The sequence below is a fragment of the Chiloscyllium punctatum genome, chromosome 36, assembly GCF_047496795.1.
Source record: "Chiloscyllium punctatum isolate Juve2018m chromosome 36, sChiPun1.3, whole genome shotgun sequence".
In the NCBI taxonomy this organism is placed as follows: domain Eukaryota; kingdom Metazoa; phylum Chordata; class Chondrichthyes; order Orectolobiformes; family Hemiscylliidae; genus Chiloscyllium; species Chiloscyllium punctatum.
The window spans coordinates 61,415,178-61,441,867 of record NC_092774.1 but is presented as its reverse complement, the minus strand read 5'-3'; the positions used below and the strand labels follow the sequence as shown (position 1 = coordinate 61,441,867).

At 47.3% G+C, this 26,690-nt stretch overlaps 1 non-coding gene across 1 annotated transcript; it reads left to right on the top strand.

The window, feature by feature from the left end:
* The first annotated feature begins 6,395 nt into the window (after nucleotides 1-6,395).
* trnaw-cca (transfer RNA tryptophan (anticodon CCA)) lies at nucleotides 6,396-6,467 on the top strand. Its single transcript has one exon. It is a non-coding gene; the product is annotated as a tRNA-Trp (tRNA).
* The last annotated feature ends 20,223 nt before the right edge of the window (nucleotides 6,468-26,690 follow it).

The window sequence follows — 26,690 nt, the reverse complement described above, 5'->3', positions numbered from 1 at the left end:
TTAAGTGTGTTGGGAGGTTTGTGGGCTACCATGATGCTGAGAGGTTTAGGTTGCCTGGACATCATTTCCCAGATGTTTTTAATGTAAAGTAATGTGCTCGGGTTTCTGTAGACGTTGTGTCTGCTTGTGTCAGTTTGTTGATGTGAAATCGGCACACTGGGTTTATTGGGTAGGCAAAAGTGAGGACTGTAGATGCTGGAAACCAGAGTTTAGATCAGAGTGGTGCTGGAAAATCACAGCAGGTCAGACAGCTTCCGAGGATCAGGAAAATCGACGTTTCGCGCAAAAGCCCTTCATCAGGAATAGAGGCAGGACCCCTCCAGGGTGGAGAGATAAATTGGGGGGTGCTGGGCCTAAGGTAGCAAAGAGTACAACAGGTGAATGGGGGTGGGGATGGAGGTGACAGGTCAGAGAGGAGGGTGGAGCGGATAGGTGGGAAAGGAGATTGGCAGGGAGGACAGGTCATGAGGACAGTGCTCAGCTGGAAGGTTGGAACTGAGGTAAGGTGGGGGGAGGGGAAATGAGGAAACTGGTACAGACCACATTGATGTCCTGGGGTTGAATGTATCCGAGGCAGAAGTTGGGACGTTCTTCCTCCAGGCATCGGGTGGGGAGGGAGCAGCGATGGAGGAGGCCCAGGACATGCATGTCCCTGGCAGAGTGGGAAGGGGAGGTTGAAATGTTGGGCCACAGGGCGATGGGGTTGATTGTTGCAGGTGCCCTGGAGATGTTCCCTCAAACTCTGTGACTTGACTCTGCGACTGGGCTCCAGTCTCCCCAATGTAGAGGAGACCGCATCGGGAGCAATGGATACAAGAAACAACTTTGGTGGAAGCCTTCTTACGACCGTGACCCGGGTTCGATTTCCGGGCAGGGAAGCAATTTTCAGGAGAGCTGTCAAACTTTTCCAATGTCTCCCTGGTGGTCTAGTGGCTAGGATTCGGCGCGTTCACTGCTGTGGCCCGGGTTCGATTCCTAGTCAGGCAAGCAATTTTTACTGTGAATGCTTGGCGATCCATTCTTCTTAAATGCGCTGTACAGTTACTTATTCGTCTTCTTCGTCACTGGGTGCTGCAGTGTGTAGTGTTTCGTTGAAATAGTGTCCTCGTTCAGATTTGTTTGTATGTGTAGGGATGATTACTTCTGTAGCTAAGTACTTGGTTCGCGTGTGGTGTTTTCCTGTAGAGGCTGTTTTGATTTTACCATTGACTGTTCTCGACTGTGACATCTAGAAATGGCACTTTGTTGTTGTTCTCCTCTTTTGTGAATTTTATGCCAGTAAGGAGATTGTTGATGGTGTTGTAGGTTTCCTCTAATTTGTTTCATTTTTTGATGGCAGAAGTGTTTCATGGGTATTTCGTTGATTTGTTTGTAGGGCTTGTTACTGAATATAAAGTGGGTGGTAAGGCACAGTTCCACGAGCTGGACAGTGCTAACTTTGCTGCTGAAGTTGGTTCTGTGTTTTTGTCTTTAGTTGTTCGAGTAGTATCTTCAGTTTTCTTTGGTCACGTGGATGTTAATGGATGTGAACAGGGCTGTTATGTCAAAGGACAACATTATTCCATCCTCTTCTATCTTCGTGTCTTTGGTGTTCAGGAATTCTTGGATGGAGTAAATGGAGTGGCATGAATCTTCGACTTGGTGTTTTAGTCCTCAGTGGAGGCCTTTGACTAGTCTGTATATTGGTGTTCCAAGTAGTGAGACTATGGCCTGAGGGGGGGCTCCTAGTTTGAAAAAGAGGAGAACAACAATAAACTGCATTCTTAGATGTCACAGTAGAGCGAACAGTCAATGGGGAACTTCAAACTAGCATCTTCAGAAAAACAACACACACAAACCAAATACTTAACCACAGAAGCAATCATCCCAACACCCACAAACGAAGCTGCATCAGGACATTATTTCAACGAGCCACGACACACTGCAGCACAGAGAAACTACGAAGACCACAAGAGAAAAACGTATATAGTGTATTTAAGGAGAACGCGTCCCCAATAAACCCATTCCGCCGATTTCCCAGTGATGCTTCCAAGCTCACTCTCAAAAATTCGGTTTGTCCCTCCATTCTTTCCTGTTTGTTTTTTGTGGGTTTTGAAAGCGTTCCCAATCCTCTGACTGAGTATTAGAGTTGGGAAGGTAAAAACAATGACTGCAGATGCTGGAAACCAGATTCTGGATTAGTGGTGCTGGAAGAGCACAGCAGTTCAGGCAGCATCCAAGTAGCTTCGAAATCGACGTTTCGGGCAAAAGCCCTTCGTCAGGAATAAAGGCAGTGAGCCTGAAGCATGGAGAGATAAGCTTATCTCTCCATGCTTCAGGCTCACTGCCTTTATTCCTGACGAAGGGCTTTTGCCCGAAACGTCGATTTCGAAGCTGCTTGGATGCTGCCCGAATTGGATTTGCGAAGTTATGTTGTGGCTGTACAGGACATTTGTGAGACCACTTTTAGAATATTATGTGCAATTCTGGTGTCCCTCCAATCAGAAGGATATTGTGAAATTTGAAAGGGTTCTGAAGCACCAATGGGTCCACAGAGGGGAAGAGGCCCATCTGCTGCCCTGAGTGTGGGAAGGCCTTCAGTGATTCCTCTGCCCTGCTGACGGACCAGTTGGTCCACACCGGGAAAGGCTGTTCTCCGGCCCCAAGTGCGAGATGGCCTTCAGCAGTTCTTCCCACCTGCTGAGACACCAGTGGGTCCACACTGAGAGGCCGTTCTTCTGCCCCAACTGCAGGAGGGGCATTGCTCTTTCCTCCGACGTACTGGCCCATTGTTGTGCCCAAATGGTAGAGAGGTCGTTCAGTTGCCCTATGTGCAGGAAGGCCTTCAGCAATTCCTCGGCCCTGCTGAGGCACCAGTCTATCCACACCGGGGAGAAGCCGTTCTCCTGCCCCGAATGTGGGAAGGTCTTTACCTGCTCCTCCACACTGCTGAATCACCAGCTGGACCACACGGGGGTTTGGGGGTGGGGGGGAACAGTGGCGGAGGAGGGGAGGCCATTCTGCTGCCCTGAGTGCGGGAAGGCCTTCAGCAATTGCTCCGCCCTGCTGAAGCACCAGTGTGTCCACCCTGGGGAGAGACCCTTCAGCTGGCCCGAATGTGGGAAGAGGTTCATGTTTTCCTGCAACTTGCGGAAGTACTAGTGGGGGCACCAGCGCTCCCAGCAATCAGATCCCACCAGTGACGCTGCCTTCGGTCACCCCCCAGCAATGAATCTGCTGCCAGTTCTGACAGTGGGTGCAGTGGGAGAGTAGGTGGGCTGTTATTGTTTTCTGCTGGAATGCAATTGCCTCCCCTACACCCCACAAACCCAACCCCATGGTAGCTCAGGGTTAGCACTGCTGCCTCATGGCACCAGGAACTCAGGAATAATTCCACCCTTGGGGGTCTGTGTGCAATTTATGGAGGGTAGGAAAATGGATCTGAGTTGGTTAGTCTTCGGAAGATCAGTGCAGATGTGTTCGGCTGAAGGACCTGTTTTTCCACATTGTGGGGGTTCTATGATTCTATGAGCTTTGCCTTCAGTGGACACTGTTGCTCATTGAGCCCGGAACTGCACATTGCCAATGAAATGATCCAGAGAAACCTAAGACCGCAAGAACATCGGAGAAGAGGTTTGGCCTACTCTGCCATTCGTTAGTAACAAAAGTATTGGATGAGATTAGCTACATTTTGGAAACAGGCCATTTGTCCCAACAAGTCCACACCGACCCTCCGAAGTGTAACCCATCCAGACCCATTTCCCTCTGACTAATGTACCTAACTCTATGGGCAATTAAGCATGGCCAATCCACAAGACCTGCACATCTTTGGTTTAAGGAAGAAAACAGGATCACCCAGAGAAAACCCACGCAGACATTGGGAGAATGTGCACACTCCTCACAGACTGCCACCCAAGGCTGGGATCAAACCTGGGTCCCTGGCACTGTGAGGCTGCAGGTGTAACCACTGAGCCACTACATATTGCAACCCGAGGTTGGCAAGCCGGGGGTTGTTAGAATACAGCAAGCCAGGCAGCACCAGGATGTGGAGTAGTCAGCGTTTTGGGCATTAACCCTTCTTCAGGACTGAAAGAGTGACTTATCTATGAGAAAAGATTTACATGAATGTTGCTGGGGTTTGGAGGGTTTGAGCTGCAGGGAGCGGCTGAATAACTTGGGGTTGTTTTCACTGGAGCATCGGAGGCAGAGAAGTGACCTAATAGCGGTTACAAAATCATGAGGGGCATGGACAGGGGAACAGACAAGGTCTTTTCCCTGTGCTGGGGGAGTCCAGAAGTAGAGGGCATAGGTTTAGGGTGAGAGGCGAAATATATAAAAAGGGACGACTTCTTCATGCAGAGGGTGGTACTTATATGAAATGAGCTGCCAGAGTATGTGGGTCAGGCGTTGTCAAATGGGAGTAGATTAATTTAGGATATCAGGTCAGCATGGACAAGTTGGACCGAAGGGTCTGTTTCCATGCTGTATGTGTCTCTGACTACTGGTCCTGATGTAAGTTTAAAATAGAGTCCAAGTAACTTTGAATAGTTCAATCTTGTTGAGCTCACCTACTGAAAAGTTTCAGATGAATCCCTCTGAGAGATACTGTTTAAACATGCTGAGTTGGACAAAGTATCCCATCAAGTTCAACACAAACCCAGAGTTGAAGAAGTCAGAAGTCAGAACACCAAGGGGACCAAAACTGATCGCAATATTCCAGGTGCGGCCTGATCAACATCCTGTATAACTACAACATAACTTGCCAACATCTATACTCAATTCCCGAACTGATGAAGGCCAGTGTGGTGAAACCTTTCTTCACTACCTTGTGTACCGATGTTGTCAGAGATATAGGACCTACTTTAAACTGATGCAGAATCCAGCTGCTGAGAGCCGAGAACCAGAATAGTGTTGCGTGGGTGTGCTGGGCTTTAGATTTTGAGACCACCTCCCCACACCTCTGGAGACCTCAGGTCTGTAGCTTGCCTTCTTATCTTTGAGGGTTTTCCACCTGTTTGAAACAGCCTGTCCTGCAATTAACCCCTTTATTCCAAGGCGTTCCTTCTACAGGTAGAATTAATTGTCCTTCTGTCACACAGTTATTAAACACCATTATCTCATCTGCCCAAACGAACAGCTCATTGTTTTGCCTCCTCCTTCCCAGCGATAGTTAATGTATGTTATTTGTTAACACCCTTGTAGCAGTTTCTCATTGGCCCTTTCGTTTCTTGGTCCAGAAAGAGTTATTGCTGACTCATGAAGTTTTCAAAGTTCTGGAGTTTACAGGACCACACCACATTCCTCTCTGCCTCCCCCAGGAATAACGATTGCTCCTGAGGTACTCACAGTTCCTGACGTTCCTTGATATCCCCAAATACAATCCATATGTCAGGAAATCACTGGTGCTGCCCTGACATAGATAGTCAATGTTTGAACAGAAGATTATGGGGAGAAAATGCAGAAATCCGAAATGCAAGGAGACTTGGGAGTTCAAGTCCAGGATTTTCTCAAAGTACACTTGCAGGTTGAGTTGCACTTTCCCCTGCAAGTGCCGAATGTGTGACGCCAGCCGATTTACCTGCTCCCTCCTCGCTATCCAAGGGGCCAAACTTACCTTCCAGGTGAAGCAGCACTTTACCTGCACTACCCACAACCCAGTCTACTGCATTTGCTGCTCACAATATGGGCTCATCTACATTGGGGAAAACGAACCGTAAACTGGGTGACTGCTGCACAGAACATCTACGTTCTGCCTGCAAAAAAGACCCTGAGCTTCCAGTTGCCTGCCAATTCCACACCCCACCCTGTTCCCTGTCCAACATCTCTGTCTCAGGTTTGCTGTTGTGTTCCAGCGAAGCTCAGCACCAGCAGAACGAAGAGCACCGAATATTACACTTGGGGACATTGCATCCCTCCGGTCCCAATATCGAATTCAATAATTCTAGGGCCTGAACTCCATGGTATCCTCGTCCCTGCCGCACACGCCAAGCCTTGTTATCACACAGTCTGTCATTCCACACTACTTAACCACGAACAGTGTCCATTAACAGTTATTCACCCCCCTCCCCCCCGCCCCCCCCCCCCACGCAGATCGTTATCAACTCCTTTTTTCTGTCCAACAGTTCTTCCTTCGCTTTGGGCTCTGTCCTGATCTTCCCTTCCTCCCACAATATCTCCTGCATATAAACCGACATTTTCCCAATCACCATCTGTTCTGTGGAAGGGTCACCGGCAACTCCTGTTTTTTGTTCCTGATATACAGCATCCGCAGTTCTTTCAGCTTTTTATTGAGAGAGAGTTGGAAATTGTTTATAGAGACAGAAGGAGAAGGGGGAGAAACAGAACAGACATGAACGTCAAATCATTGTAGTGCGATCACTTCCCTTAAGCATGAATAGAGCGCAGGGGTCATCTGTGAGCTTGTGGCGCAACGGTAGCGCGTCTGACTCCAGATCAGAAGGTTGCGTGTTCAAAACACGTCAGGCTCACTACAATCATCTAACATTTCAAATGAAGAAAGGAGTACGTTCACTCCGTATATCGGATGTATCAAAAGTTCTTTGCGGAAACTTTCGATCACACGTGAATCTTTGCTGTCAGTTTGATTTGTACACACTGTGTCAGGGAGATGGTGTGCCCATTGTTTGGGTCAATGCTCAGCTCCCCGCAATGTGAGAAATCGAACACAAACTGTTCATCACGGGATTTAAACACACAGCCGCTTCGTTCAGTTGGTGACCACGAGGTGTGGATAACATTATACCGATGTTTTTACAACATAATCTAGAGATTTCCATCCAGGTTTTAGTCACATCAAACTGCCACGTAATGATGTTATGGCCTCAGTAAACTATAATAACGTGAAGATCGCTGGGATGATTTTCTACATCCGACTGCAATATAAACACAGATCATTGTTTCCAGTTTTGGTGGAACAAAAGACATCGTGTTGGTGGATAATTACAGTTAGTGCAAACACAGCTAGCCGTCGATAACTATTAATCCTGTTCACTTCAATGGCCAAATTTCAATTCAGAAACCAAGTGCACTCGGCTGCTTGTAACATAGACAACAGGACAAAATGGCTCAAAGGAGGAGAAATGGGACATTGAGGAGGAGTGAAATGTTTGCTTTTGGTCACCTCCACAATTGTTAGAAAAACAGGTTGAAAGGATTCTTAAAAGGTGTCTGAAGGAGTGGGGAGGGATAACACTTCAGACAGCGCAAAGGGGAAGACCACTTTCTAGTCGAAGAAAAAGACATTCCTTCTTTCTGAAAGAACTGGGAAACAGAAGAGGGGATGAAATCTGACTTGGGAGCTATTTCCTATTTGTTGAGGATGTTGCTTCATCACAGTCTTGGTTTAGAGCATAAGCTCTTCATCAGGAATAAAGGGTGGCCCAAGGGGGCTGAGAGATAAATGGGAAGGAAGTGGGGCTGGAGGGAAGGCAGCTGGGAGTGCAATAGGTAGACGGAGGTAGGGATTGATGGTGATAGGTCAGAGATGAGGGTGGAGTGAATAGGTGAGAAGCAAGGTGGACAGGTATGACAGGTCAAGAGGTTGGTGTCGAATTGGAAGGTTGGATCTGGGACAAGGTGGGGGAGAGGAAATAAGGAAACTGATGAAATCCACATTGATACCATGTGGTTGGAGGGTCTTAAAGCAGAAGTTGAGTTGTTTTCCTACAAGTGTCGGGTAGCAAGAGTTTGGCAGTGGAGGAGGCCCAGGACTTGCATGTCCTTGGTGGAATGGGAGGGGGAGTTAAAGTGTTCCGCCACAGGGCGGTCGGTGGTTTAGATTTAGATTCCCAGAGTTGTTCCCTGAAATGTTCCGCTAGTTGGCGTCCAGTTTCCTCAATGTGGATGAGACCATATTGCGAGCAATGGACATAATCTTATCAATAGATTGCATAAATCTTAGCTTGCCAGAGTTATTTTCTTTAATTAAATTAAAGAATTTTTTTATTCAATTGGATGACTGCATGAAACGGTTTGTTGGTCAGACTTGAATCATCACTCCCAAATGAGACGATGCCATGAATATCAGTGAACTGCTCTTTTTGTTAAAAACCACAAGTTCTTGAGTTATTTTCACAACTTACTGGTATTCACACCTGCACATTCAATGTCAAACTCTGACATCAGATATGATATGACACCATTAATTTTGACTTACAATATTCGAACAAACAAATTAATAGCACACAGTGAATCGCAAGTCTGATTAATCTGAAATTAAATTTGACCAAAAAAATATAAAATCAAGATGGGAGATTAGAAATGGGGGAAGGGCAGAAGGCGAGAAATGCAGCATCATAGAAAGTGCTCCCCCAGAGTGTGCATTTTACCAACTACCACTGCTAAATATAAACACTCTGATATGATCCTTCGGTTTTAATGTAAACCATAGCCCCATACAGTAGGTACCATTTAAATGAGTTAAAAATACAAGCATTGAGCAAATCCAGCTTCCAGCCTTACCCCCCCCCCCCCCGCCCCCTCTCACTTCTTGGAGCTTGGACCATCCTCCAGCGCCGGGGGGTTGTTGAACTCCTGGGCTCCAGCGGCCACGCCTCCACTGAAGAAGCTTTGGGAACCAGATGCACAGAACCGTTGTATATGAAAGCAGCTTACAGAGACATTGAGCAATAGCATCACATGGTTTTTACCCATCGACCTCTGGGTTATCTACCCAGCACACTCACGCAGCAATTCTCTACTTCTGTGCTCCCAGCAGCTGGACCGTGGATCAGTTTAAAATAGGTCCTATATCTCTGATAACATCGGTACACAAGGCAGTGAAGAAAGGTTTCAGCACACTGGCCTTCATCAGTTAGGGAACTGAGTATAGATGTTGGCAAGTTATGTTGTAGTTATACAGGACGTTGATCAGGCCGCACCTGGAATATTGTGATCAGTTTTGGTCCCCTTGGTGTTCTGACTTCTGACTTCTTCAACTCTGGGTTTGTGTTGAACTTGATGGGATACTTAGTCCAACTCAGCATGTTTAAACAGTATCGCTCAGAGGGATTCATCTGAAACTTTTCAGGAGGTGAGCTCAACAAGATTGAACTATTCAAAGTTACTTGGACTCTATTTTAAACTTACATCAGGACCAGTAGTCAGAGACACGTACAGCATGGAAACAGACCCTTCGGTCCAACTTGTCCATGCTGACCTGATATCCTAAATTAATCTCGTCCCATTTGACAGCACCTGACCCATATACTCTGGCAGCTCATTTCATATAAGTACCACCCTCTGCATAAAGAAGTTGTCACTTTAATTTGTTTCGCCTCTTACCCTAAACTTATGCCCTCTAGTTCTGGACTCCCCTGCCCAAGGAAAGGACATTGTCTATTGCACTGTCCATGCCCCTCATGATTTTATAACCGCTATTAGGTCACTTCTCTGTCTCCGATGCTCCAGTGAAAACAACCCCATGCTATTCAGCCGCTCCCTGCAGCTCAAACCCTCCAACCCCCAGCAACATTCATGTAAATCTTTTCTCATAGATAAGTCACTCTTTCAGTCATGAAGAAGGGTTAATACCCAAAACGCTGACTACTCCACATCCTGGTGCTGCCTGGCTTGCTGTATTCTCCCAACCCCCGGCTTGCCAACTTCGGGTTGCAATATGTAGTGGCTCCGTGATTACCACTGCAGCCTCACAGTGCCGGGGATCCAGATTTGATTCCAGCCTTGGGTGGCTGTCTGTATGAATTTGCACTTTCCCCCAATGTCTGAGTGAGTTTTCTCTGGGTGGTCCTGTTTTCTTCCATAAACCAAAGATGTGCAGGTCATGTGGATGGGCCATGCTTAATTGCCCATAGAGTGAGGTACATTAGTCAGAGGGAAATGGGTCTCGATGGTTTACACTTCGGAGGGTCGATGTGGACTTGTTGGAATGAATGGCCTGTTTCCACACTGAAGCTAATCTCATCCAATACTTTTGTTACTAACGAATGGCAGAGTAGGCCAAACTTCTTCTCCGATGGTCTGCGATCTTAGGTTTCTCTGGTTCATTTCATTGGCAATGTGCAGTCCCGGGCTCAATGAGCAACAGTGTCCACTGAAGGCAAAGCTCATAGAATCATAGAAACCCCACAATGTGGAAACAGGTCCTTCAGCCGAACACATCTGCACTGATCTTCCGAAAACTAACCAACTCAGATCCATTTTCCGACCCTCCATAACTTGCACACAGACTCCCAAGGGTGGAAGTATTCCTGGGTTCCTGGTGCCATGAGGCAGCAGTGCTAACCCTGAGCCATCATGCAGTTGTGATTGTGGGGTGTCGGGAAGGCAATTGCAGTCCAGCAGAAGACTAAAACAGCCCACCTACTCTCCCACTGCACCCACTGTCAGAACTGGCAGGAGGTTCAGACCTGGGAGGTGACTGAAGGCATCATCACTGGTAGGATCTGATTGCTGGGAGAGCTGGTGCTCCCGCTGGTGCTTCCGCAAGTTGTAGGAAAACATGAACCTCTTCCCACACTCGGTCCAGCTGGAGGGCATCTCCCAGGTGTGGGCACATTGGTGCTTCAGTAGGGCAAAGGAATTGCAGAAGGCTTTCCCACACTTAGGGCAGCAGAATGATCTCCCCTCCTCCGCCACTCTCCCCCACCCCCCAAACCCCCGTGTGGTCCAGCTGGTGATTCAGCAGTGTGGAGGAGCAGGTAAAGACCTTCCCACATTCGGGGCAGGAGAACGGCTTCTCCCCGGTGTGGATAGACTGGTGCCTCAGCAGGGCCGAGGAATTGCTGAAGGCCTTCCTGCACAGAGGGCAACTGAACGACCTCTCTACCATTTGGACACACCAATGGGACAGTATGTCGGAGGAAAGAGCAATGCCCCTCCTGCAGTTGGGGCAGAAGAACGGCCTCTCAGTGTGGACCCACTGGTGTCTCAACAGGTGGGAAGACCTGCTGAAGGCCATCTCGCACTTGGGGCCAGAGAACAGCCTTCCCCGGTGTGGACCAACTGGTGCGTCAGCAGGGCATGGGAATCATTGAAGCCCTTCCTACACTCAGGGGAACAGAAGTGCCTCTTCCCCTCTGTGGGCCCATTGGTGCTTCAGACCCCTTTCAAATTTCACAAAATCCTTCTGATTGGAGGGACACCAGAATTGCACACAATATTCTAAAAGTGGTCTCACCAATGTCCTGTACAGCCACAACATAACTTCGCAACTCCAATTCAGGCAGCATTCAAGCAGCTTCAAGATTGACGTTTCGGGCAAAAGCCCTTCGTCAGGAATAAAGGCAGTGAGCCTGAAGCATGGAGAGATAAGCTTATCTCTCCATGCTTCAGGCTCACTGCCTTTATTCCTGACGAAGGGCTTTTGCCTGAAACGTCGATTTCGAAGCTACTTGGATGCTGCCTGAACTGCTGTGCTCTTCCAGCACCACTAATCCAGAATCTGGTTTCCAGCATCTGCAGTCATTGTTTTTACCTTCCCAACTCCAATACTCAGTCAGAGGATTGGGAACGCTTTCAAAACCCACAAAAAACAAACAGGAATGAATGGAGGGAAAAACCGAATTTTTGAGAGTGAGTTTGGAAGCATCACCTTGAAATCGGCGGAATGGGTTTATTGGGGACGCGTTCTCCTTAAATACACTATATACGTATTTCTCTTGTGGTCTTCGTAGTTTCTCTGTGCTGCAGTGTGTAGTGGCTCGTTGAAATAATGTCCTGATGCAGCTTCGTTTGTGGGTGTTGGGATGATTGCTTCTGTGGTTAAGTATTTGGTTTGTGTGTGTTGTTTTTCTGTAGATGCTAGTTTGAAGTTAACCAATGACTGTGACATCTAAGATTGGCAGTTTATTGTTGTTCTCCTCTTTTTCAAACTAGGAGCCCCCCTCAGGCCATAGTCTCACTACTTGGAACACCAATATACAGACTAGTCAAAGGCCTCCACTGAGGACTAAAACACCAAGTCGAAGATTCATGCCACTCCATTTACTCCATCCAACAATTCCTGAACACCAAAGACACGAAGATAGAAGAGGATGGAGTAATGTTGTCCTTTGACATAACAGCCCTGTTCACATCCATTAACATCAACGTGGCCAAAGAAAACTGAAGACACGACTCGAAGAACTCAAGACAAAAACACAGCACCAACTTCATCAGCAAACATAACACTGTCAACCTCGTGGAACTGTGCCTTACCACCCACTTCATATTCAGTAACAAGCCCTACAAACAAATCAACGAAACGCCCATGAAACACTTCTGTCATCAAAAAATGAAACAAATTAGAGGAAACCTACAACACCATCAACAATCTCCTTACTGGCATAAAATTCACAAAAGAGGAGAACAACAACAAAGTGCCATTTCTAGATGTCACAGTAGACCGAACAGTCAATGATAAATTCAAAACAGCCTCTGCAGGAAAGCAATACACGCGAACCAAGTACTTAGCTACAGAAGTAATCATCCCTACACAGACAAACAAATCTGAACGAGGGCACGATTTCAACGAACCACAACACAGTGCAGCACCCAGTGAATACGAAGACCAATAAGTAACTCTACAGCGCATTTTAGGAGAATGGGCAGCCAAAAAAACACACTGCAATAAGCTCCCCTGACCGGGAACCGAACCCGGGCCGCAGCGGTGAAAGCGCCGAATCCTAACCACTAGACCACCAGGGAGACGGAAGCGAAGTTTGACAGGTCTACTGAAAATTGCTTCCCTGCCCGGAAATCGATCCCGGGTCACGGTATTTAGAAGGCTTCCGCCAAAGTTGTTTCTTGTATCCATTGCTCCCGATGCGGTCTCCTTTACATTGGGGAGACTGGAGCCCCGTCGCAGAGTCAAGTCACAGCGTTTGAGGGAGCATCTCCAGGACACCCGCAATAATCAACCCCATCGCCCTGTGGCCCAACATTTCAACCTCCCCTCCCACTCTGCCAGGGACATGCAGGACCTGGGCCTCCTCCATCGCCCCTCCCTCCCCACCCGATGTCTGGGGGAAGAACGCCCCAACTTCTGCCTCGGATACATTCAACCCCAGGACATCAATGTGGACTGCACCAGTTTCCTCATTTCCCCTCCCCCCACCTTACCTCAGTTCCAACCTTCCAGCTGAGCGCTGACCTCAGGACCTGTCAATCTCCCTTCCCACCTATCCGCTCCACCCTCCTCTCTGACCTGTCGCCTACGTCCCCAACCCCATTCACCTATTGTACTCTTTGCTACCTTTGGCCCAGCACCCCCCAAATTATCTCGCCACCCCTGGAAGCGTCCTGCCTCTATTCCTGATGAAGGGCTTTTGCCCGAAAAGTCGATTTTCCTGATCCTCGCAAGCTGTCTGACCTGCTGTGCTTTTCCAGCACCACTCTGATCTAAACTCTGGTTTCCAGCATCTACAGTCCTCACTTTTGCCTACCCAATAAACCCAGTGTGCCGATTTCACATCAACAAACTGACACAAGTAGACACAACGTCTACAGAAACCCTAGCACATTATTTTACATTAAAGACATCTGGGAAATGATGTCCAGACAACTCAAACCTCTCAGCATCATGGTAGCCCACAAACCTACCAACACACTTAAACAGCGGCTAATGAACCTGAAATACCCGATACAAACAACCAGCAAACGAATGTTATTTACAAAATACCATACAAGGAAATATATACATGAACTCTGCCACACAGGTCTCTGTGGCAAGAAATGCTGGGATGAGATAAGGAAGATTTTTTTCAGCCAAAACGAATCGGCACTGACTGGACAGCCATTTAAACTCAAGGCTGTCAGCCCAGGATGGAAGATCCGAAGGGATGGACAGTTTTCTTATTTCCTGAAGACTTACAAAGCTGAGACTGGGTTTTGGTGTCTGTTTCCTTTCCACTCCCAAGAGCCGCAGTGGTTGGGGCGGTGAGTTGGGGAAAGTGAAATGTGCGCATGAGCAGCGTGTGGGGCTATTTCAGCTTCCCCTCATCTGACTGCGCTATGACGTGACTCTGATGTTCTCAGGGACATTTACTGACGCGAGACAGTGAATAGAGTCTTCTTCCTGCAGATCGGGAATTCAAACCGTATGCCGGCTTCAGGACAATGAGAAAGATTAATTGGGGTGTGTGAAGAAGCTGTGAGCTGCATTTCAAACAGGTAGGTGGAGTCAGATGCGTCCACCATTGCGCCCCTGGCACTGTGCGTACCTGACGCCGCAATGCTGCAGAGTTCTGACGTTAACACGGACATGCGCAGCAATGGGAACATTCACAAGAGGAACAGCCAAAGATAATCACCGTCACTGCTTCCCTTCCATAGTCCCAACTTTGTGAAGCAGTATCTTTCACTGGAAAATAAAACACCTTTGTCCTCAGGTGCCTGCTTCATTTCGATCACGACTACACGCCTTCACTGTTCTCGTCTCATTTCCAAACACTTGGCTCATCGCCTCAAAAGCAGCTCTGTGGGTATCTGCTTGTTCCACCCTGACAGGCAGTGGATACAGATTCCCGAACAGTCCCAATGTGATTGAAGTACTTCAACCCCTCCACTGATTTGCATTTAAAAAAAAACCGTGGAGCAATCTCCCTTTTCTTTTGATGTCGTTTCTCAACTATAGTCGGCAGGGATCACACCTGCGTGGGGAAACCGCAATGGATTTCATGTCCATCGCATTCACCACTCGGCCCATCAATACAGAACCATACTGACAGCTTCATTTCCCAGGTCTCTCTGCCTGTGGAGCTGTGAAAGAGTAAATCATTGCAGAGTTTGTTTGAATCCAATCATTTCACAGGTTTCGAAAGGGTTAAATATCTGCAAATGGCGAGTCTGGGTGTTTCATCCCTAAAGATGAAATGGACGTTCAGTTAAAAACAAAAATAGAAATTGCAGGAGCAACTCAGCAGGTTAGGCAGCATCAGTGGAAAGAGAATCAGAGACAACATTTCAGAACTCGTTTTTTTCCTCATCCAGGTTAAGCCAAACCTGCTGAGTTTCTCCAGCAGCTTCGCTTTCTGTCTCGGATTCTCAGCATCCGCAGTCCTTTACGATAGAAATTCAATCAATTCAGAAACCCCTTTGTGCTGCCTCAGTGGAATAGATTTCCGTTTGGGAAACATTTTCCTGAAACCATGAAAAACGTGCACTTTCGCAGCCAAGAAAGCGGTAGGAGCGAGAACAAGAAACACCCCGTCCCTGGGTGATCTCGAAACACTAACCTTTCAGTTAACAGCCGAACGCGCTGACCAATTGCGCCACAGAGACAGATCCGAGCACCGCGTGCACAGTGTCTTTGAGAAACCTACTATTCAATTCATAATTCAACCCGCCCCGCCCAAAATTACCATTGTCTTCTATCAGTTTTACTTTTCCATAATAAAGCCTTGGACATTCATTATGGAGACATGGGGACAGCCTGATCCCACCATCTGCAGGCACATCCATGTCACGAGGAACGAGCTCTCCGACACCGGGGCCATCGCCCTCCGAGCCTTTCAGTGTTTTGCCTCTTCCCGAATTTTCACATTGACCCCGAGCCGAGAAGGGGTTTGAATTCCTGATGTGCAGAGAATTCTTTCAATGTCTCGGGTCAGTTCATGTCCCGAGAATAACAGAGTCAATCAGCCTCTTAAACAAGGGGACGGTGTCTGGACTGTCTCTGCTCAGTCCGTCAGTTCATCCTTCATTCTCCTCTAATTCCACTTCCCAAAGAGTTTCTAAAGATTCACAAAGCTGGGACTGGGATTTGTGTTTTACTTCCTGAACATTTTTCCACCTGCTAACTGACAATATTTTGCCAAAACCTCTTCCCCATTGTAACATTTGCATCATGTCCAGGGATGAGGAATTTCTATTTTGTGGAGACATTGCCAAGTTTGGGAATGTTCTCTTTGGAGCAAAGAAGGTTAACTGGAGATTTCCAGGGGTTGTTGTCAATGATGGGAGAAGACGTGGTGTGAATGGGCAGGTTAATGATCAGAAGAACCTATTGCCACTGACTAGGGTCAGTTACCAGAGGACAGGGATTGAAGTTCTTTACTGGAACTTTTTAACGGACACGCGCAGCAATGGGAACATTCACAAGAGGAACAGCCAAAGATAATCACCGTCACTGCTTCCCTTCCATAGTCCAAACTTTGTGAAGCATTATCTTTCACTGGCAAATAAAACACCTTTGTCCTCAGGTGCCTGCTTAACTTCGATCACGACTTCACGCCTTCACTGTTCGATCTCATTTCCAAACTCTTGGCTCATCGCCTCAATAGCAGCTCTGTGGGTATCTGCTTGTTCCACCCTGACAGGCAGTGGGCTACAGATTCCCGACCAGTCCCAATGTGATTGAAATATTTCAACCCCTCCACTGATTTGCATCTTTAAAAAACCGTGGAGCAATCTCCCTTTCTTTTTGACGACATTTCTCAACTGTAGTCGGCAGGGTTCACACCTGCGTGGGGAAACCGCAATGGATTTCATGTCCATCGCATTCACCACTCGGCCCATCAATACAGAACCACACTGACAGCTTCATTTCCCAGGTCCCTCTGCCTGTGGAGCTGAGAAAGAGTGAATCATTCCAGAGTTTGTTTGAATCCAATCATTTCACAGGTTTCGAAAGGGTTAAATATCTGCAAATGGCGAGTCCGGATGTTTCATCCCGAAAGATGAAATGGACGTTCAGTTAAAAACAAAAACAGAAATTGCAGGAGCGACTCAGCAGGTCAGGCAGCATCAGTGGAAAGAGAATCAGAGACGGCATTTCAGAACTTGTTTTTTTCTCATTCAGCTACAGCGAAACCTGGTGAGTTTCTCCAGAGTTTCTCTTTCTGTCTCGGATTCTCAGAATCCGTAGCCCTTTGCGTTAGAAATTCAGTCAATTCAGAAACGCCTTTGTGCTTTCTCAGTGGAGAAGATTTCCGTTTGGGAAACATTTTCCTGAAACCAATAAAAACGCGCAACTTGGCAGCCAAGAAAGCGGTAGGAGCGAGAAGAACAAACACTACGCCCCGGGAGGAGTGGGGGTGGGGGTGGGGCGGGGCTTCGAACCAGCCTGTGCGGTTAACAGCCGAACAGGCTGACCAATGGCGACACAGAGAGAAGTTAGCACGCAGTTTGCACAGTCTCTAAGAAGAGGCTGTTAGTCAATTCATAATCCAGCCTCCCGTGCCCAGATTTATCATTGTCCTCTACAGTTTTACTTTTGTATAATAAAGCCTGGGCCATTCATTGTGAAGACATGGGGACAGTCTGATCCCACCATCTGCAGGCTCATCCATGTCACGCGGAAGTCGTTTTCCTACACTGGGGCTATCGCCCTTCGAGCCTTTCAGTGTTTTGCCTGTTCCCGACTTTTCACATTAACCCCGAGCCGAGAATGGGTTTGAATTCCTGATGTGCAGGAACGAGAATTTTTTCAATGTCTCAGTTCAGTTCATGTCCCGAGAATATCAGAGTCAATCTCCCGGCCTCTTCAACAAGGGGACAATGTCTGGACTGTCTCTGCTCAGTCGGATAGTTCATTCTCCTCTAATTCCACTTCCCAAAGATTTTCTAAAGATTCACAAAGCTGGGACTGGGATTTCTGTTTTACTTCCTGAACATTTTTCCACCTGCTAACTGACAATATTTTGCCAAAACCTCTTGCCCATTGTAACATTTGCATCATGTCCAGGGATGAGGAATTTCTATTTTGTGGAGACATTCCCAAGTTTGGGAATGTTCTCTTTGGAGCAAAGAAGGTTAACTGGAGATTTCCAGGGACTGTTGGCTATGATGGGAGAAGAAGTGGTGGGAATGGCCAGGATAATGATCGAAGACTAGAGTCAGTTACCAGAGGACAGGGATTGAAGTTCTTTAATGGAAAGCAGCATTTGTGTCGAACAAACACAGCGAATACTGCAGAAAGCCAACGGGTCGGGCAGCATCTGGGGAAAGGTAAATAGAACCGACGTTTTGAGTGTGCTACGGTTTTTGTTCAGAACTCGAGTTTCCTGCATGTCAATAAATTAACAGACATGAGAAAACGGGTCTTTATTGAGACGGGTTTTCTGAAGTTTGAGCGATAATGCAACCAACAGGAAGTCATTTAAAATCGCAAGCTAAAAAAGCATAGTCAGCAGGTTCCCACCCTGGGAGGGGGAACACCAAAGGATGTCTGAGGCGGCAGCGTAAATGTTCGGTCACAACTAAAGGCCCCAACTTGTGGTCTCATATTTCTCGTGGAATGGGTCCAACAGGAAAGGTCAGTATTGGACTTGTCATGGCCGCGTCATAACCCCAATGCTTCCTATTCTCCTGGATTTGAGCAGAACGGAGGAGGCTGGTCGAAAATTGAACTGAACTGCACACATTGATGAGAGATAGAGCGGGTGGGAAGGATCCATTCCCATGCGTAGAGAGATTAATAATCAGGGCCGAAAATAAGGAGCCACTTCAAGAAATTTTGGGTTCATTCAGCAAAGCTAATGTAGAACTGTTCACAGAATATTGTGATGAAAGTTTCTCGAATTATTTTGATGAGAACTGTTGATGATGCTAATACAATCTATAAGATGAACGGAGATTGGTAAATGTATTAGGTGACAGTTCTATACTAGCCCTGTGAGCGAAACCTGGATCTGAATGAGTATAAGGGACATTAAGAACATCGATCTGAAATTGGACACGTGACAAGAAACAGAGCCATCATTAACAGTTGGCTTTTGAACTGGAGGAGGTTTCCAGTGAAATTAGATTGAGGTTTGATTTACGCAAGGTCAAGATAATTTAGGTAAAACAAGGAAATGCTGTTCTCATTAGCATAGAGTGAAAGGATTACAAGACGCAGATTAAACATTTTCAGCAAGTGATAGAGGGGACTGGGAAGACAGGTATTATAAACTGTGAAAAACAAAGTTCTGGAGCACAACACATACATTCAAAGGCCGAAAACATCCAGGTCCTGATTTGTCAAGTGTCACTGTCAGATTGCATTGTGGGGCTTTTCTGCAAAACATCCACTTGCGATGTTCTTCTAAAAGAGTGACAATCCTCATTCCTGTCAGCACAAGATAGAAAATCCGAAGGGATGAACAAAATCTTATTTTCTGAAGATTCACAAAACTGAGACTGGATTTTGGTGTTTGTTTCCTTTCCACTCTCAGGACCCGCAATGGCTGGGGCGATGAGTTGGAGAAAGTGAAATGTGCCCGTGAGCAGCGTGTGGGGCTATTTCAGCTTCCCCTCATCTGACAGCGCTGTGACGGGACTCTGATGTTCCCAGGGACATTTACTGACGCGAGACAGTGAAAACAGTCTCGTTCCTGCAGATCAGGAATTCAAACCGTATGCCGGCTTCAGAACAATGAGAAAGATTAATTGGTGTGTGTGAAGAAGCTGTGAGTTGCATTTCAAACAGGTAGGTGGAGTCAGATGCGTCATCCGTTGCGTCCCGGCCCTGTGCTGATCTAACGCCACCATTCTGCAGAGTTCTGACGTTAACACGGACATGCGCAGCAATGGGAACATTCACAAGGTGAACAACGAAAGATAATCACCGTCACTGATTCCCTTCCACAGGCCCAACTTTGTGAAGCAGTATCTTTCACTGGCAAATAAAACACATTAATCCTCAGGTGCCTGCTTCATTTCGATCACGATTTCAAGCTCCTCACTGTTCTAGTCTGATTTCCAAACTCTTGGCTCATCGCTTCAAAAGCAGCTCTGTGGGTATCTGCTTGTTCCACCCTGACAGGCAGTGGGTTGCAGATTCCCGAACAGTCCCAATGTGAGTGAAATATTTCAACTCCCTCCACTGATTTGAATCTTAAATAAGAAACCGGAAAACAGTCTCCCTTTCTTTTTGACGACATTTCTCACATGTCGGCAGGGTGCACACCTGCGTGGGGAAACCGCAGTGGATTTCATGTCCATCGCATTCACCACTCGGCCCACGAATACAGAACCACGCTGACAGCTTCATTTCCCAGGTCTCTCTGCCTGGGGAGCCGAGAAAAAGTGAATCATTGCTGAGTTTGTTTGAATCCAATCACTTGACAGGTTTCGAAAGGGTTAAATATCTGCAAATGGCGAGTCGGGGTGTTTCATCCCGAAAGATGAAATGGACTTTCAGTTAAAAACAAAAACAGAAATTGCAGGACCAACTCAGCAGGTCAGGCACTATCGGTGGAAAGAGAATCAGACACAATATTTCAGAACTCTGTTTTCTCCCACAGGTACCGCCAAACCTGGTGAGTTTCTCCAGCAGTTCCTCTGTCTGTCTCGGATTCTCAGCATCCGCAGTCCTTTACGTTAGAAATTAAATCAATTCAGCCTCATGTGCAGGAATGAGAATCCTTTCAATTTCCCCAAAAATTGGCAGAGATTTCAAGGCAATTGGAAAAAAAAGAAAAATTGACATTAGGAAGAACAGTTTCTCCCAGGGAGTGGTTCGGATCCGTAAATCCTTGTCTGACCATGAAAAAGAGGCAGGTTTAAGAACAGAAAAGGGAATTAGGTGTTCATGTTCAAAATAACAATGTGGAGATTTACAGGGAGAAGGTAAGGGAATGATACGAATAGAGACTCTCATTTACTTGCTGTGTAGAACCAGCAGAGCTAAGGTGGGCCTCCAAGTGCGCTGTGACACGTGTTGTGATTCAGAGTGAACTCACAGTTCCACCAACGGAAGGTGGGAATTTAGAAAATGTTTACACTTCCACAATCTCCTCACGTCAGCGCAACAGCAAAATAGTCTAATTATCCACCAGTGGAGAGAACCTGGTTCCTGGAGATGGGACAAACAGGTGGCTCAGGGATATCAGTCCACATTTCTCTCTTTGCCGCTAGTTCAGAGGGAGAACATTGGAGGGACAAAGGAGTGAATAACGATCTGTGTAGGAGGGTGACTAACTGTTAATGGAGACTGTTCCTGGCTAACAGTAAGTCGTGTGTAACAGCAGACGATGTGATAACAAGGCCTTGTGTGGGTGTGGTGGGGGTCAAGGGCATGGGGCAATTCGGGTCCAAACAATATTGAACTCGATGTTGAAGACTGGAGGGCTATAGGATCTCCAAGTGAAAATGAGGCGTTGGTCTTCCATCTGGAGCTTAGCTTTCATGGAACACTGTTGCATGCCTGAGACAGAGACGTTGGCCAGGGAACAGGGTGGCGTGTTAAAGCGACAGGCAACCAGAAGCTCAAGGCCTTTTTTTGCAGGCAGAAACAAGATGTTCTGCGAAGCAGTCACTCAGTTTATGCTTCATGTTACTTTGGGGAAACCACACTGTGAACAACGAATGCAGTAGACTCGGATGTGGCAAATGTGCAGGTAAAGGGCTGCTTTACCTGGAAAGTATGTTCGAGCCATTGGATATTCAGGAGGGAGCAGGTAAATGGGCAGGTGTGACACATTCGGCGGTTGCAGCGGGAAGTACCTTGGGACAATGGGAGGTGGGTGTGGGGTGTTGCGAGTGAAGGAAGAGTGGACCCGAGGTGTAAGCCCTGCCCATTTATCTCCTCTCAAACATACATCCGTGAAGTTGAAAGAACTTTCCATGGAATGATTCAACACCACGTGACTAATGAACGAATTCGCATTCATGTTCCAGGGCCAGCATCATTATTGTGTCACAGCACCTGCAGGCCATCACCGGTGGCTCGCACTATGACGCCATGGTGCGGTTGGAAGTCCACAGGGCAGTTTATCAAAGAAACCTCCCTGTGGGTCAGGGCAACCCTGCATCGGGAAGCACTGGGATGGTCAACCACGACCAGTTAACATGGGGAACACATCTCCACATTACACAGCCTCGAGGCAAGCTTCCCTTCCTTCTACTTAAAGTTCAAGAGCCCTCAAACTGAAATTCTCCAGGCAAGTTTGGAAGAATTTATTCTCGGTGTTCGCTAAATATATCTATGAGAACTTTGTAAAGTTTGCACGTTGCGAGTGTTGAAATTTTGTGCTTTTGGAGAAATCACAGTTCGAAAAAACAGAATGTGGGAATTTAGACAGAGTTTATACTTGTACGACGGCGATATGTCTGCAGGTGCATGATGGGAGCATCACCCAGAGGGGAAACCATCTCTCCTATTCAGTCAATGTCCTCTTTAGCAGCTTTCCCGTATAACGGCGCTCTGTTCTGCACCTCGCCTTCTCATCTCTTTCTCAAAAACTTCGACATAAATATTTCACATTGATATACTGTCCCAATGTGCACAATTGAGATGACCGGCTCGGGATATGATTCTCACGTTGGGTCTTCTACTACGTAGACTTGCGCGAAATCCCGGACGAGCCCACGTTTTCTGACTTGTGCAAGAGTTCCCGGTTAACTTTCTCAAAAAACACCTTCGCCAAAGTCGGGGCTTTTGCCCGAAACGTCGATTTTACTACTCCTCGGATGCTGCCTGAACTGCTGTGTTTTCCAGCACCACTAATCCAGAATCTGGTTTCCAGCATCTGCAGTCATTGATTTTACCTGCTTGGAGTACGAATTGGGCAGAAAGCAAGGAAGCGACATGATGGAATATTGCGTTGACGTGAGTGGTGCCGTGTTGAAGGAATGTCAGCAATGAAACAAGATTGGAAAATTAGGACAGCTCTCCTCGGAGAACAGAAATTTGAAATCTGGCCTGATTGAAGTTTTCCAAGTCATGCGAAGTCTAGACAGGGAAAGTAATGTCGTCAAAATGCTCCCACGCCTGAAAGGATAGGCAGACTTTTAAAGTCATGAGGAAAAGAACGAAAAGTGACATTAGGAAGAACGCTTTCGTACAGGGAGTGGTTGGGGTCAGTAAATCCCTAACTGACACTGACAAAGAGGCAGATTCAATAGACGCAAAAGGGAATTCGGTGGTCATGTTTAAAGTAACAATGTGCAGAATTACACGGAGAAGGCAAGAGACACATGTTTCCTTACCGTGTTGAACCAGCAGAGCGAAGGTGGGCAGCATGGCCTCCGTCTGCGCTGTGACACATGCTGTGATTCAGAATGAAATCACAGTTCAACCAACAGATTGTGGGCGTTTAGAAAACAAGTTTATATTTACACAGCCTCCATACATCTGCACAACAGCATATGATACGACAGCGATGGAGATCTTCAACATGAGTCTCAAAGGGACCTGTGGATAGCACTCGGTGCGTGGGCGCAGAGTGGTGCAGCAGTAGTGTGCTGGGGTAGCCATGGGCACACGGATGGGCCCAAGCTATGCCTGTCTCTTTGTTGGCTACGTAGAACAGTCGATCTTCCGTAATTCCAGCGGCACCACTCGACACCTCTTCCTCTGCTACATTGATGACTGCATTGGCGCCACCTCCTGCTCCCGTGAGGAGGTTGAGCAATTCATCAACTTCACCAACACATTCCACCCTGACCTTAAATTTACCTGGACCATCTCTGACACCTCCCTCCACTTCCTGGACCTCTCCATCTCCATTAATGACAACCGACTTGACACTGCCATTTTTTGCAAACCCACCGACTCCCACAGCTACCTGTATTACACCTCTTCCCACCCTACGTCTTGCAAAAATGTCATCCCGTATTCCCAATTCCTCCGCCTCCGCCGGATCAGCTCCCAGGAGGACCAGTTCCACCACAGAACACACCAAATGGCCTCCTTCTTCAGAGACCGCAAATTCCCTTCCCACGTGGTTAAAGATGCCCTCCAACGCATCTCGTCTACATCCCGCACCTCCGCCTTCAGACCCCGCCCCTCCAACCGTAACAAGGCAGAACGCCCCTGGTGCTCACCTTCCAACCTACCAACCTTCGCATAAACCAAATCATCCACCGACATTTCCGCCACCTCCAAACAGACCCCACCACCAGGGATATATTTGCCTCCCCACTCCTTTCCGCCTTCCGCAAAGACCGTTCCCTCCGTGACTACCTGGTCAGGTCCACGCCCCCCTACAACCCACCCTCCCATCCTGGCACTTTCCTCTGCCACCGCAGGAACTGTAAAACTTGCGCCCACACCTCCTCCCTCACCTCGATCCAAAGCCCTAAAGGAGCCTTCCACATCTATCAAAGTTTTACCTGCACATCCACTAATATCATTTATTGTGTCTGTTGCTCCCGATGCGGCCTTCTCTACATTGGGGAAACTGGGCGCCTCCTCGCAGAGCGCTTTAGGGAACATCTCCGGGACACCTGCACCAATCAACCATACCGCCCCGTGGCACAACATTTCAACTCCCCCCCCCACTCTGCTGAGGACATGGAGGTCCTGGGCCTCCTTCACCACCGCTCCCTTACCACCAGACGCCTGGAGGAAGAACGCCTCATCTTCCGCCTCAGAACACTTCAACCCCAGGGTATCAATGTAGACTTCACCAGTTTCCTCATTTCCACTTCCCCCACCTCACTCTACTTCTAAACTTCCAGCTCAGCACTGTCCCCAAGACTTGTTCGGACTTGTCCTACCTGCCTATCTCCTTTTCCACCTATCCACTCCACCCTCTCCTCCTTGAACTATCAACTTCATCCCCTCCCCCACTCACCCATTATACTCTATGCTGCTTTCTCCCCACCCACCCTACTGTAGCTTATGTCTCCACGCTTCAGGCTCACTGCCTTTATTCCTGATGAAGGGCTTTTGCCCGAAACGTCGATTTCGAAGCTCCTTGGATGCTGCCTGAACTGCTGTGCTCTTCCAGCACCACTAATCCAGAATCCGAGGACCATTGTTTAAGACATGACAGCCCTACTTGAGTTATTTGGATATAGATTTGTCAGTTATCTTAACTAGGGTATTTGTTTAACCAAGATGGTAAGGTTTGTCACCCTGGGCCCTGGAGGAGGTCTCCTGAGTTAATACGGCTCTATATCCAATGCTCCCGTTCCTTTATTTGGGAGCATTGCGCCGAGCATAGCTGTTCTGTATTCTTGTGGTTTTTTGCTGTATTATTTATATATATATATATTTATTGGTGTTGCTTTGCACAGTGTTCGGGTTTGTTTTGTATTATAGGGTAGGTTAGTAGTTAATGGACAGTAGTTGTATTGTAATTTGTGTTTTTATCTTTTTATTATACTGATATTAATAAATATATTTACAAAATAAAGGGTTACAGGAAAGGTCGTAAAGCTTCAGGGATCAGACTCCGATTGAAATACCCGTGCGCGGCCTCTCTCACCGACCAATACAATATCTTGTTGAATGCAGTTGGACATCTCTGACTTTTACTTTGGTTTAGACCTTTATCCCGCCCGGATCCAATAGCATGACCGGCTTCTCGAACCTTCCTCCAGCTCCGGGGGGTTGTTGAGCTCCTGGGCTCCAGCCGACGCCGAAGAAGCCGCGGGCGCCGGCTCTCTCTCCTCCACCGCCGACATTTTTAATTTGTTTTCTCGTTCAGCCGGTAACCGTCACCTCCCCCTTCCCGGGCCCCGGAAATTATATTAAATTAAACAATAAACCCCACCGGGGACTGTCTCCTTTTCTTCACCACTTTTGTTTGAATAGTTCCGACTTTAATTTGAAATGTATTTTAAAGGTATTTTCTGAGGTAAACGATGCCTGTCTGCCCCCCCCTCCGTCAGAAACCGCCCGCTGAGTCGATGATAAAACCGCAGCCTCGCGCCGCCATCTTTGTTTTACTTCTCTTTCCGTCTCCTCCTTCAGTGATGCGCGTCATCCACGCTCTCTCCAATCAGAGCGCACCTTATTCCACCTGACCAATGGCGACCGGGTGTGCGGACAGTATTGCTCCTACCCCCGGAATGTCGCTCTCCAATTAGTCCGCACGTACCTCAGGCTTTGGGATTGGTGGAGAGGTTCGCAGGCCCTTCACTGTCCTCGCCCCTTTACTACAAAGGGCTCGAGGAGCACAGAAGTAACTTCCCACGTTCAGGAGGAAGGTGTTCTCACTCATTCATTCAACAAGAGAATGGCTCAATTTACTCTAATGGGCTCGGAGAGAACAATGGTCGTGTCCTATGTTGAGGAGGAAGATGTTTCCATTCATTTACCAGAGAGGCTTTTTTATGGTGTAGTGGTAGTGTCCCTACCTCTGAGCCCTGAGGCCCAGGTTCAAATAACACTGCTCCAATATGTGTAATAACATCCTCAATCAAAAAGATTTTGTCCTCAGTCACACAACGCCAAATTATAGTTCAACAGGTTTATTTAAAACTCACAAGCTCTTGGAGCGTAGCCCATTCATCAAGTGAAGTCGTGGAAAAGTATGGAGAGAGAATTCAGCCATGGCCGGTGAAGAAAGACAGAGCATCTCAACAGTCAACCGCCTACTCCCATTCCTATTTCTGATCTTAATACATGACAAGTTGTGTGTTTTCCAAACATTAATTTTATGTCCATTGTTTAAAAACAAATATTTAAGGATGGTCAGTTCTTTCTCACTTGGGCACATTGTTACCCAGAACAATTTATTAATTGTTAAAATCATAAACCCTCTCATGAGATATCACAGGAGCAATTCATCAAAAAAAATGTCACTGAATCACTCAAGTAGAGAAAGCACCCTGCAGATATTGGGAATCTAAACGTTATCGATGTGAAATGTTAACAAAAGTAGGGGAACACCCTAATAAGGGAACTCAGCTGACTGTCATAATTACAATCACGACAATACCCAGTACTACTCTTCAACGCGCGGTGTGACATCGAACAGTTCTTCCGCCTCCTTCGCCTCCGCGCCTTCTTCTTCAACCAGGATTCCCGCCCACCCTCTGACGACCCCTTCTCCCGCCTCCAACGCCTCCAAAGCACCCCATCCACCTGGACACCC